Raw genomic sequence first — 11,726 nt, 5'->3', positions numbered from 1 at the left:
CATCCGAGCCGCTGTAGTCACCATCATCACTTAGGGGTATACCTTCCATGGAACCACTGCACCTGTCCTCATTCTCCGGTTGAGCAGAAGGTGATGCCGCAGACCTAATGTGATATTTCTTGAAATGAGCAACATTGCGATTCACCGTCTCACATCCTCGGGTGGCAATGACCCTGGTGCCTTTGACATTGACAACAGTCCATGGCATTTTCTCGTAGGGTAGCTGAAACTTCCCTGTGGAAAGTCGATTCTTGAGTAGCACCAAGTCTCCTTCCTTGATCTGTATCGATGAGCGTTTCTCCTCTGCCTTGCTTGGGCATACACCTGCTTGCCCCGAGCATCAATCTTTGGATCATCCGGGTTTTGAGGTCAACAGCCAGGGTGATGAGGTATCGAATCCGCGACTACCCGGCCCATCAGCAGGTGAGCCGGGGCTTCTCCCGTGGTGGAGTGAGGAGTCTGTTGGTAGCTGCGGAGGAACGTGAATTCCGCCATTTCTATTGACTGTCTCTTGTCGTGGGCAATTCTGATTACTTTGTTCAGAGTCCTCATAAACCTATCCGCTTCACCATTGGCTTGTGACCATCGGGGGGTTATTCGGCGATGTCAAATGCCACGGGTAGCGAGATCTGCAGCCATTTCTTGTCCCTGAAACAGAGGCCCAGTGTCAGTGCGCAGCTCTTGCATCAGTCCATGAGCGGCCATAATTTTTTCAGTTTTGGGTATCACTTCTGCGGCACTGGGGGATGTCACGATCTCAACCTCCAGATACTTGGAGTGGTCATCAATGGCTACTAGAGTGTAGCGACCATCAGGCAGACTGCCAAAATCAATGCTGACACAGGACCAGGGTAGCCTCGGCTGAGGCTCCGCAATGACAGGAGCAGGACGGGGCATGTCTCCAGTGGCTTGACAGGATGGGCACAACCGAACAGTGGCCTCCACCAGCACGTCCATCAGCGGGAACCACACCTTGGTCCGGAGCCAAGATTTGGTTTTTACCATCCCCTGATGCCCCACGTGGGCTAACTGCACACACCGGTCCATTAGCGATGTAGGAATGACCAACCAATGTCCTCTCAGCAGGGAACCCGTTGGGTCTTCCGTGAGTTCTTCCCTGACATGGTATAGACTTTCCATGATCCGCTGAGCGGGGACCGTTAGAATTTTCCAGTCATCCTTAACCTTGTGCCAGTTGTTGCGTTGTAGAGCCAACTTAGCCCGCTGTAAGCATCAATCTGTGGACGTCGTCTCTGCCAAATCCTTCATGGACAGAGGAATAGGGCATGACCGGGCCGTGACACATCTCACATATTCTTCCGTGTCCGCCGCTTCTTCCATTTCCTTGCTGGTAGCTGCTCGTGGATGTCGGGACAAGTAGTCCGCTGGATTGCGGGACCCCGGTTGGTACTCTACTTTACAATTATAGTCTTGGAGCAGGAGCATCAATTTCTCAATTCTCGGCGGAGGCTTTGTGGAGGTTCCTGAGAAGAGAGCCACGAGAGGCTTGTGGTCCGTCGTGAATGTGAAGGGCTTTCCATAGACGTACAGGTGAAAGTGACGACACCCCCAGTGAATGGCGATGGCCTCTTTCTCAATTTGTGAATATCTCTGTTCCATTTCAGTGAGCGATCTGCTTGCAAAAGCCACCGGAGCCCAATCTTCCTCTAGATGGCGTCTCTGCAACAGCACAGCCCCAAGGCCCATGGGACCGGCATCCACTGCTATTTGCATCACTTTCGCAGGATCAAAAAACGCCAGCGTGGTCGCTTCCGAGAGGGAGTTTTTGATTTCCTTGAAGGCCTTCGTCTGATCCGGACCCCACTTCCATGGTACGGAGTCCTTGGTAAGCTCTCGTAGCGGCAACGTTAGAGTGTTGAGATCCCGGATGAACCTCCCGCAATAGTTTATCGTGCCAAGGAATCTGGATTGACCCCTTCTGTGGAGAAGGTGTATCCGAAAAATTGGAGTTTCTTCTTCAGGAACTCGCACTTTTCTCTATAGAGAGTGAGTACTCCATCTCGTAGTCGGCGAAGCACTTGGGTGAGCCGGGCATTATGTTCTGGGAGTGACTTGGCATGCACCATGATGTCCTCACTTACGTTGATCACCCCAGGGATGTCCATGATCACCTCATGTATAATGTTTTGAAAGACTTCAGCGGTGTTTGATACTCCAAAGCTCAGCCTGGTGTAACGTCGTAACCCCACGTGGGTTGAAAACGTGGTAATGTTCTGTGATGCCTCATCGAGCACCAGTTGATGGTACCTTGACCATAAGTCAAGCTTTGAGAACCAACAGGCTCCAGCCATCTCCCCGATAAGATCATCAATTGTCGGGGTAATGTGGCGCTCTCGTTTGATTGCCGCATTTGGTAAGCTCATATCAATGCAAATCCTCACCGCGCCAGGCTGCTTTGGTTTCCTCGTGACCACGATGGGAGAAACCCACGGGGTGGGCCCAGAGACTTTCTCTATAATTCCAGCCGCCTCCAATTTCTTGAGTTCTTCTTCGACTTGCGGTCGTAGGTGGAATGCTATCCTCCGGTGTCGTAGGGCGACAGGTTGGACTGTGTGATCAATGTGAAGATGGACCTCTTTTCCTCGGAATTTGCCAATCCCTTTGAAAACTTCTGAAAACTCGTCTAGTAACTGCTGTATGGATTTGTGATGTACACTAAAAGCGAATGACACTATTCCCAGGTCTTCGGCAGCCCGACACCCTAGCAGCATCCCTTGGCCATCTTCAGTGACGTATACATTGGTGTTGACAGTGCGTTTGCCAGTCATGCACCGCCCTCGGAACTTCAGAGGAGTCTCTTGTCCGTATGCGAACACCGTGATCGCTGAGGGATATAGTACGGGTGCGGGACGTAATGTCCGGTGTAGGGCAGCTGCCATGATATTGATGGTGGCACCGGTGTCCACCACAGCCATGACTTCTTGAGATCCCACACGGATGTTACATTGTTGCAAACGACGCGCTTTGTGGGTGGCGGTGCTAACCATGTGTACCTTGTGTACCACCTTCTCTTCCTGCTCCTCATCATCGTCCATGTCGCTTGGGGACTTGTCCCCCTCCACCACTGCATTGGCCCTCTGCCTGGGCCTTCGATATTTCTTGGCTCTGCATACTTTTTCAAAGTGGTTGAATCACCCGCACCCGGAGCATCTCCTCCCTTGTGATGGGCACTCAGCTGGTTGATGCGGGGGCCCTCCACAGTATCCACACGTCTTGGCTATCCCGGCCGTCACGCCGGTAGGTCCTTTCTTGCTCCATTTCGTCGTGGGGTTGGTGGTCACCGCATTGACTGGTTCCGTCTTCACCGGGACTTGGAGGGCGGCATCCATGTGGGCAGCACGGGCTTTGGATAGCTCTTTGGTACGCCCTAGCGTTAAGATGTCAGCGAGAGGCTTGCCCGATTCTTCAATCAATCAATCAATCATATATATATAAAGCTCACTACTCACCTGTTAGGGTCTCAAGGCGTTGGGAAGAGGGGATGCTACTGGTCGAAAAGCCATGTTTTGAGGCGTTTCCTGAAAGTTAGGAGGCCCTGGGTCTGACGTAGCTGGAGTGGTAGAGAGTTCCAGGTTTTGGCGGCGAGGTGTGAGAAGGATCTTCCTCTGGCGGTGGTGCGGCGGATGTGGGGGATGGTGGCGAGAGCATGGTTGGCGGAGCGAAGATGGCGTGTGGGAGCGTGGAAGGAAAGTCTGTAATTGAGGTAGGCTGGACCGGTGTTGTAGAGAGCCTTGTGTGCGTGGGTCAGGAGCTTGAAGGTGATCCTTTTCAGTACGGGTAGCCAGTGTAGGTCTCTGAGGTGGGGGGAGATGTGGTTGCGGCGTGGGACATCAAGGATGAGAAGGGCGGATGCGTTCTGGATACGTTGTAGCTTGGTTTGTAGCTTGGCCGTTGTTCCTGCATATAGGGCGTTGCCGTAATCCAATCTGCTGACCAGGGCGTGGGTGACGGTTTTCCTGGTCTCTACGGGAATCCACTTGAAGATCTTGCGGAGCATGCGGAGAATGTTGTAGCAGGAGGAGGAGATTGCGTTGACCTGCTGAGTCATGCTGAGGGTGGAGTCCGAGATGAAGCCTAGGTTGCGAGCGTGGGTGGTGGGTGAGGGTGCGGTGCCTAGGGAGTTGGGTCACCAGGAGTCGTTCCATGCTGAGGGGTTGGTGGCGAAGATGAGGATCTCTATTTTATCGGTGTTTTGCTTGAGGTGGCTTGATTCCATCCAGTTGGAGATGGCGTGTAGTCCGTTGTGTAGGTTGTTTTTGGCAGTAGTGGGGTCTTTCGTGAGGGAAAGGATCATCTGGGTGTCGTCTGCGTATGATACTATGTTGATGTGGTGTGTCCAAGCGATGTTGGCGAGAGGAGCCATGTAGACATTGAAGAGCGCTGGGCTGAGGGAGGATCCTTGAGGGACGCCACAGATGATCTTGGAGGCTTCAGACAGGAATGGCGGAAGGCGTACTCTCTGGGTTCTGCCGGTGACAAATGATGAGATCCAGTTGAGAGCCTTGTCGCGGATTCCGGCGTTGTGGAGTCGTGTGCGGAGGGCGTGATGGCATGCTGTGTCGAATGCGACAGAGAGGTCAAGCAGGATGAGTGCTGTGGTTTCTCCTTTTTTGAGCATGATCCTTATGTCGTCTGTGGCAGCGATTAGTGCGGTCTTGGTGCTGTGATTTTTTCGGAATCCGGATTGGGAGGTGTCGAGCGCCTTGCTGTCTTCTAGGAAGCGAGAGAGCTGGGTGTTGACGACTTTTTTGTTGACCTTGGCCGAGAAGGGGAGGAGGGAGATCGGCCGGTAGTTCTTCGGGTCGTCTGGGTCCGCCTTGGGCTTCTTCAGTAGTGTGTTGACTTCTGCGTGTTTCCAGATTTCCGGGAAGGTGGCTGACTCGAAGGAGCTGTTGATGGTGTTGCAGAGGTGAGGAGCGGTGATGTTGCTAGCTTTATTGAAAATGTGGTGAGGGCAGGGGTCCGATGGGGATCCTGAGTGGATGGAGGCCATGGTGTGAGTGATGTCTTCTTCGTTGACGAGGGTCCAGGTGTGGAGGAGGTTGGTGTTGTTCGGGGCGTCGGCTTCGTGGGTGTCTGCGGTCTGTTTGGGGCTGAAGCTGTTGTGAATTTCTTCTATCTTGTGGCGGAAGTGGGTGGCGAGGGAGTTGCAGAGCTCTTGTGACGGAGGGAGTTTGTTTGAGCAGGTCCTGGGGTTTGAGGGACGCAGTGGCGGGAAGGCTGAGAGCGTCTCAGGGAGAGCCGGCAAGGGGAGCACACAAGGGGCGAAAATGGCACAAAAAAGGCACAAAATGAAAAACGATCGCAATAGAAGCACAGTAAAAGCAAGGCACAATAAAACAAGGAACAAATACACGAGTCTAGGAACGCTTACCAGCAGCCCACAAGACACCAGGTATGAGGCGCAGGCGGGTGCCTGCGAATGGAGGAGGGCCTCGAACACGTGAACAGCAGCGTGGGCGGGGTCAGGGATGTCGTGTTGTGCTGGTCGCGATCAGCGCATGAAAACACAGGACAGCAGGTGAGTGTGTTTACTTTCTTTATTGTTCTTGTGGGAGCGTGTCACAGCACGTCTGTCCTCTTCGTCGTCCTTGGCTTCTCTGTCCACTTCCTGTCCCTACAGGATGTGGTGTCCAGTGACCTGGTCACTGCCCTATGACCCACAGGGTCCTAGTGCCCTATCGTCGGTTGTCACCCTACAGTCAAGGCTGCTACAAGGGACACGGGCACAGCTAGGTGGTGCTGCGCTCGTGGGGGAGCGAGCTCCTGACCAAAGGCAGGTCAGAGGTCACTGCATTCTCGAAGTTTGGCTGAGGCACACCCATGAATTATTTGACCCCTTATCTCTCTGGTAACGTCCTGGAACCCACAAGTGGATGCAAGGTTCTTCAGCCTCGCATGATACGTGTCCAGCGATTCTTCCGGAAGTTGTCGCGCTTGTCTGAATATGAACCTCACGTAGTCCTGATTGGCCATTGGCTCAAAATGCCCATTGAGCGAATTTATAAGTGTGTGGTGGTTCTTGGGTGTGACTTCCACAAGCGTTTTGGCGATGGTGTGTATGTCCTTCCCTTCTACGTGTAGTAACATTGCTCGTTTCTGATCCTTGTGTACCTTGGTGAATTCAAAGAATATTTTTAAGCGATCTACCCAGTCTTTCCATTTGGGCGCAAGGGAGGATGGCGATCCTTCTACTACGAAGGGCTCTATCGGTGGTATTTGAGACATGGTTTGGCCTCAGAAACCTGTATCGGTTACTCTTCCTGTCGCTGGCACTCTCCACTGACCACCCACCTTGGGATTCCTGGCCGTGATAAGCAAGTTACTCCTTTCCAGGTGCAGCACAGTTGTCTGCGGGGAAAAGTGGGTGCTCCCCTTAACAAAGCGTGTGTCCATGTGCCGCCCTGTGATCTGTTCACTGCGCTCCCTGGAAACGTGCGCTCTTTGAAATCCCTTTCCGGTGTCCCCACTGTACGTTAAGTGTTGTTCCACAGTTGGCCTTATGTGCACATGGGTGCCCCTTTTCGTGTATTGGGCCTGCGTGAAGGATGCAGTGGCTGGGCAGCTTGGAGTCTCCAGCGAGGCCTTCCTCCGCCGTTCTGGGCGTTCTTGTGGGCATGGCAGAGTGCCGGGCCTGCTCGAAGCTCTCCGCCACGGCCTGCACCTCGCCCCATGTGGCAGCACTCGCGCTGGGAAACGCGCGCACCAGAGTGCAGGCCTCACACGAGCCGGGAGCAGGGATCAGGGGAGGCAGCACGGGAGGGCTGAGACACCGGGAATGAGCGTGGTCGAAGGCCGCACGCAGCCGCGGAGGTGGTACAGGCGGCGGGCGGTCCCTCCGATATGCCAACGCTGAAACAGCCTCACCAGGCCGCGCTGACACGAGTCCCTGCACGGGACGGGGGCACCACTCCAGACTGCAGGTGCCAGGGGACGATGTCGCCAAACACCGGGGCACGAGCGCCGCGAGCACCAGGTCACGCTCGCGGCCGCCTCTCCGAGGAACACGAGGCACGACCATCCTCGTCGCCAATTGTTGTGTCAGGCGCAAGGTTAACGCCGACACTTGGGAGCTGCACTACAGGTACGTTAACTTATAATAACGACAGGAGCCAGGGATGTATGTTAACTGGAAGGCTTCGTCTCCGTCGCCAGACTGGTGTACGTTTACGTGCCCCTTACTTTTATTTAACTCTGGTCACATGACCAGCACGTCTAATGCGCCCCCGTGACATCATCACGGTCACGACATTACAGTCCCATACACAGGACCACCTGCGCCCCGGTAGCTGCGAGAGTTATGCTTTACGCCCCTGTATATAAAACTAAATGAACATTAGGCAGGGACGTTATCAGTGAAGGAGTAGTTTCTGTCCTGTAACTCCAGTTCTGTAGTAGGGGTATCTCTGTTATAGTCATAATCTAGTGAATAGTCCCGCCCATGTGCGTGGACCCCGGAGCAATCAAAAATAATCTCTTACAGTGTCAAAAAATGCAGAAATGCATAGACACTTAAGAGAGAATTTAAAGACAGATAATGCAGCCAAAAAAGGCTACACTGTCCAGTACTTCAACTAGAAATTCCACCACAAAATCCACAAAACAGCAAAGCCTGTACAGATTTCCCTTGCTTAACAGCAAAATCCCTCAGGAATGATAGAGAGAAGAACCTGGACAGACAAGCCCCATAGGATGCCATTATGTGGCTTAAATAGGATACTGTGCCTTTAAGGAACCTTCCAGAACCTTCTCCCAGTATCCCAGAATGCATAGCAGGTCCAACTTAGTTTCAGTTCTTTTTGAAGGCGTAAAAAACGCCAGATCTGTAGCATTATGTACCTGAACAAATCTCCACCGGGGAGGAGGGAGGGCGCTTATGACTATAACAGAGATACCCCTACTACAGAACTGGAGTTACAGGACAGAAACTACTCCTTCTGTAGTAGGGGATCTCTGTGTATAGTCATAATCTAGTGAATAGAATGGCAAGCCCATCCCCACATCAAGCGGCGGTGGAGAATATGAAATTACGCCACTATTGTGCGAACAAATTCCGCAGCGAAGCCTGCCCAACCTGAGCGTCTGCCCTGGCATCAGTGTCCAGGCAGTAATGCTTAGCAAAGGTATGAACCGACTTCCAAGTGGCCGCCTTGCAGATCTCTGCAAAGGGAACATTACAAAGCATAGCTGTCGTGGCAGCCTTGCCTCTGGTGGAATGAGCCTTAGGTTTACCCCCTAAGGTCTTATTAGCTTTGCAGTAACACAATTGTATGCAGGACACAATCCACCTCGAGATGGACTGTTTAGAGGTAGCAAGACCTGTCCTGACTGAGCCATAATTAATGAACAATTGGTCTGACCTACGAATATCTTTAGTCTTATCAAGATAAAACTTCAGCACCCTCCTCACATCCAGGGAATGTAAAGACCTTTCCGCTGGAGATGACGGATTCTGAAAGAACGTAGGCAAAGTGATAGTCTGATTGATATGAAAATCAGAAACAACCTTGGGAAGAAATTTAGGGTGAGTACGCATAACAACCTTAGCAGCATGAAATACAGTATAAGGTTCTTGGCAACACAACGCCTGAATCTCACTCACCCTGCGGGCCGATGTAATGGCCACGAGGAACGCCGCCTTCCAGGACAGGTGCTGCAAAGAAGCCTTATGAATGGGTTCAAAAGGCTCCTTCATCAATCTGGACAGCACCACATTCAAGTCCCACGAAGGCGAAGGAAGCCTGACAGGAGGGAACACTTTCTTCAAGCCTTCCAAAAAATCTTTGATCACAGGGATCTGGAAGAAGGAAGTCTGTGAAGGGCCTTTCCTGTAGGCAGTCAAAGCAGCCAGATGAACCTTAATGGAATGGACATTAAGGCCCGACTGCGCCAGATGTAGCAGATATGGAAGGATGACATCTTCCTTGCATGTCGTAGGGTCATAGTTCTTAGACTTGCACCAGATGCAAAACCTCTTCCACTTGTAAGCATAAGAAGTCCTAGTGGAAGGTCGCTTAGCCTCCTTCAGTATGTCCATACAATCCTCTGGGAGATTCAGATGGCCATATTGCACTATTTCAGGAGCCATGCCGCCAAACTCAAAGACGAGAGGTTGGGGTGAACCATCCGCCCCCCGAACTTCGTGAGAAGGTCCGGCCTGCACGGCAGCTGCATGTGAGGAAGGAGAGAGCGGTGAAGTAGGTCCGTGAACCACCACTGTCTGGGCCATTCCGGGGCAATCAGAATCATTCTCGCCCTGGATTGGGACAGCTTGATGAGAACCGCCGGAATCAGGGGAATTGGTGGAAAAGCGTACAGAAAGCTGTTCGACCAGTTGATCCATAATGCGTTCCCCAGCGTCCCCGGCTGGTAGTACCTGGAGGCGAAGCCTCGGGATTTGCTGTTTTCGGCGGTGGCGAACAGATCCACGTCTGGAGTACCCCACCTTGCGAAGACTTCTCCTAATACTTCGTCGTTTATGACCCATTCGTGGTTTTCCTGAATGAGTCTGCTCAGTTCGTCTGCCTGAACATTCTGCACACCTGGCAGATGGGTGGCCGTTATCGCCAGTCCTCGAGCCAGAAGCCAGTGCCAGATCGTCTGCGCCTCCTGCGACAGAGTGCGCGATCTCGAGCCCCCCTGCTTGTTGAGGTAATACATCGTTGTCGTGTTGTCTGTCTGAACAAGCAGAGAGTTGGTCTGAAAGGACGGGTGAAAAGCCTTCAGTGCCAAGTGCACAGCCCTGAGTTCCAGGAAATTGATGTGGTACGTGGACTCCATCTGGGACCACGTCCCTTGAATTTGTAGGTCTCCGGAGTGCGCTCCCCAGCCCTGGAGAGAAGCATCCGTCACGATAGTCTGTGTGGGAATGTCCTTGTGGAAGGGAACCCCTCTGAGGAGATTCTCCTTCGAGCACCACCACTTCAGAGACTGAAGAGCATGCAGAGACAGTCGTATCTTGTCGTCCCAAGATCCTCTCCTCTGGTCCCATTGATCCTCCAAGCACTCCTGCAGCGGTCTCATGTGCAGCCGCGCATGTGGCGTCAGGAAGATACACGAGGCCATCGATCCCAGCAGAGAAGACACCGTCCTCACTGTCGTGGATGGAGCAGACATGAGAGCCTGAGCCTTCCGAAGGAGTGATAAACGTCGCTCTTCCGAAGGAGACACGCTTGCTGACAGCGTATTGATGGAGGCTCCCAAGTACTGGATGCGCTGGACCGGAATCGGGACCGACTTGGACATGTTGATGTGCAACCCCAGCTTGTTCAAGAGAACGCACGTCTTCTGGAAGTGTGCTTGAGCTTCCGAGAAGGAGGAGGCCTTGATCAACCAATCGTCCAGGTACGGGTAGACAAACACCTTGTTCTTCCGCAGGTGTGCCGCTACCACTGCCATACATTTCGAGAATGTCCTGGGTGCAGACTTCAGCCCGAAGGGCAGCACCGTGTACTGATAGTGATTGGTGCCGACTTGAAAGCGCAGAAACTTCCTGTGTTTGCATGCAATTGGCACGTGGAAGTATGCGTCCTGTAGATCTATGGCACACATCCAATCTCCTCGTTGCAACTGAGGGTAGATCTGATGCAACGACAGCATGCGAAACTTTTCTCTGCGAATCCACTTGTTTGCCTGTCGCAAATCCAGAATGGGCCTGAACTCGTTTTTGTCCTTCTTGCGGACAAGAAAGAACCGAGAGTAAAGACCTCTTCCTCTTTGAGACAGAGGTACGTGTTCTATCGCCCTTTTCCTTAGCAGAATGTCTGCCTCCGCCTGAAGCTCGCGCAGTTGATACCGCGAGCTGACGGGAGGAATCGATGGGGGAGGGCTGGTGAAACGCAGACTGTATCCATTGCAAACAATATTCAGCACCCACTTGTCCTGAGTAATTTTTCTCCACTCTGCCAGAAAAAATTGAACGCTTACCCCCACCGGAGCGGGTAACGGACGAGGGGGAAGTAACTGCTCAGGGTCGAGACCCGGCCGGGCCCTTGGAAGCGGTAGAGGACTGCTGTCTACCTCTACCCCCCTGGCGTTTCTGGAAGGGCCTCCTGTACTGCTGCTGCTGTTGCTGCTGCTGATGTTGTCCGGCAGACTGCCCCCTTCCACGACCTTGCGACCCGAACCGCCGTTGGAACTGGCGGTAGGGTTTCTTCTCTTTGGGCTTCTCCAAGCCCACCGCCGTCAGGGTCTCTGCCTCGGCCTTCATCCTGGCCATCTCGTCATCCGCGTGTTTTCCGAAGAGTGTATCTCCGGAAAACGGGAGATTCGCCACACGTTGTTGTGCTTCTGGCTTAAGAGACGTCAACCGGAGCCAAGCATGGCGCCTCTGGTTAATCCCGTGGCAGTATCCGTGCGCAGACAGCAAGGAGATATCCGCCGCGGCGCTAATGGCCTGGTTAGAGACCAGCATCCCCTCCTAGACGATCTCCATGAAGTCCTCTTTGCGGTCTCGAGGAACGAGGTCCGCAAACTGCTCCATTGAGTCCCACAGTGCACGGTCGTATCGTCCCAACAACGCCGAGTCACTGGCAGCCTTCATTGACGAGGAGGATGTACCACACGCTTTTCGCCCAGCAGAGTCGATCCAGCGGCTTTCCTTGTCCGGAGGCACCGTGGATGCAGGGGAGGTGGCATGAAGCTTCCGGGCCGCCGTCACAATGACCGAATCCGGCGCCGGGTCCTTTCTCAAGAAGGCTGGGTCC

Source organism: Lissotriton helveticus, chromosome 1_2 (genome assembly GCF_964261635.1).
Source record: "Lissotriton helveticus chromosome 1_2, aLisHel1.1, whole genome shotgun sequence".
In the NCBI taxonomy this organism is placed as follows: Eukaryota; Metazoa; Chordata; class Amphibia; order Caudata; family Salamandridae; genus Lissotriton; species Lissotriton helveticus.
Note: the sequence above shows the minus strand (reverse complement) of the source record.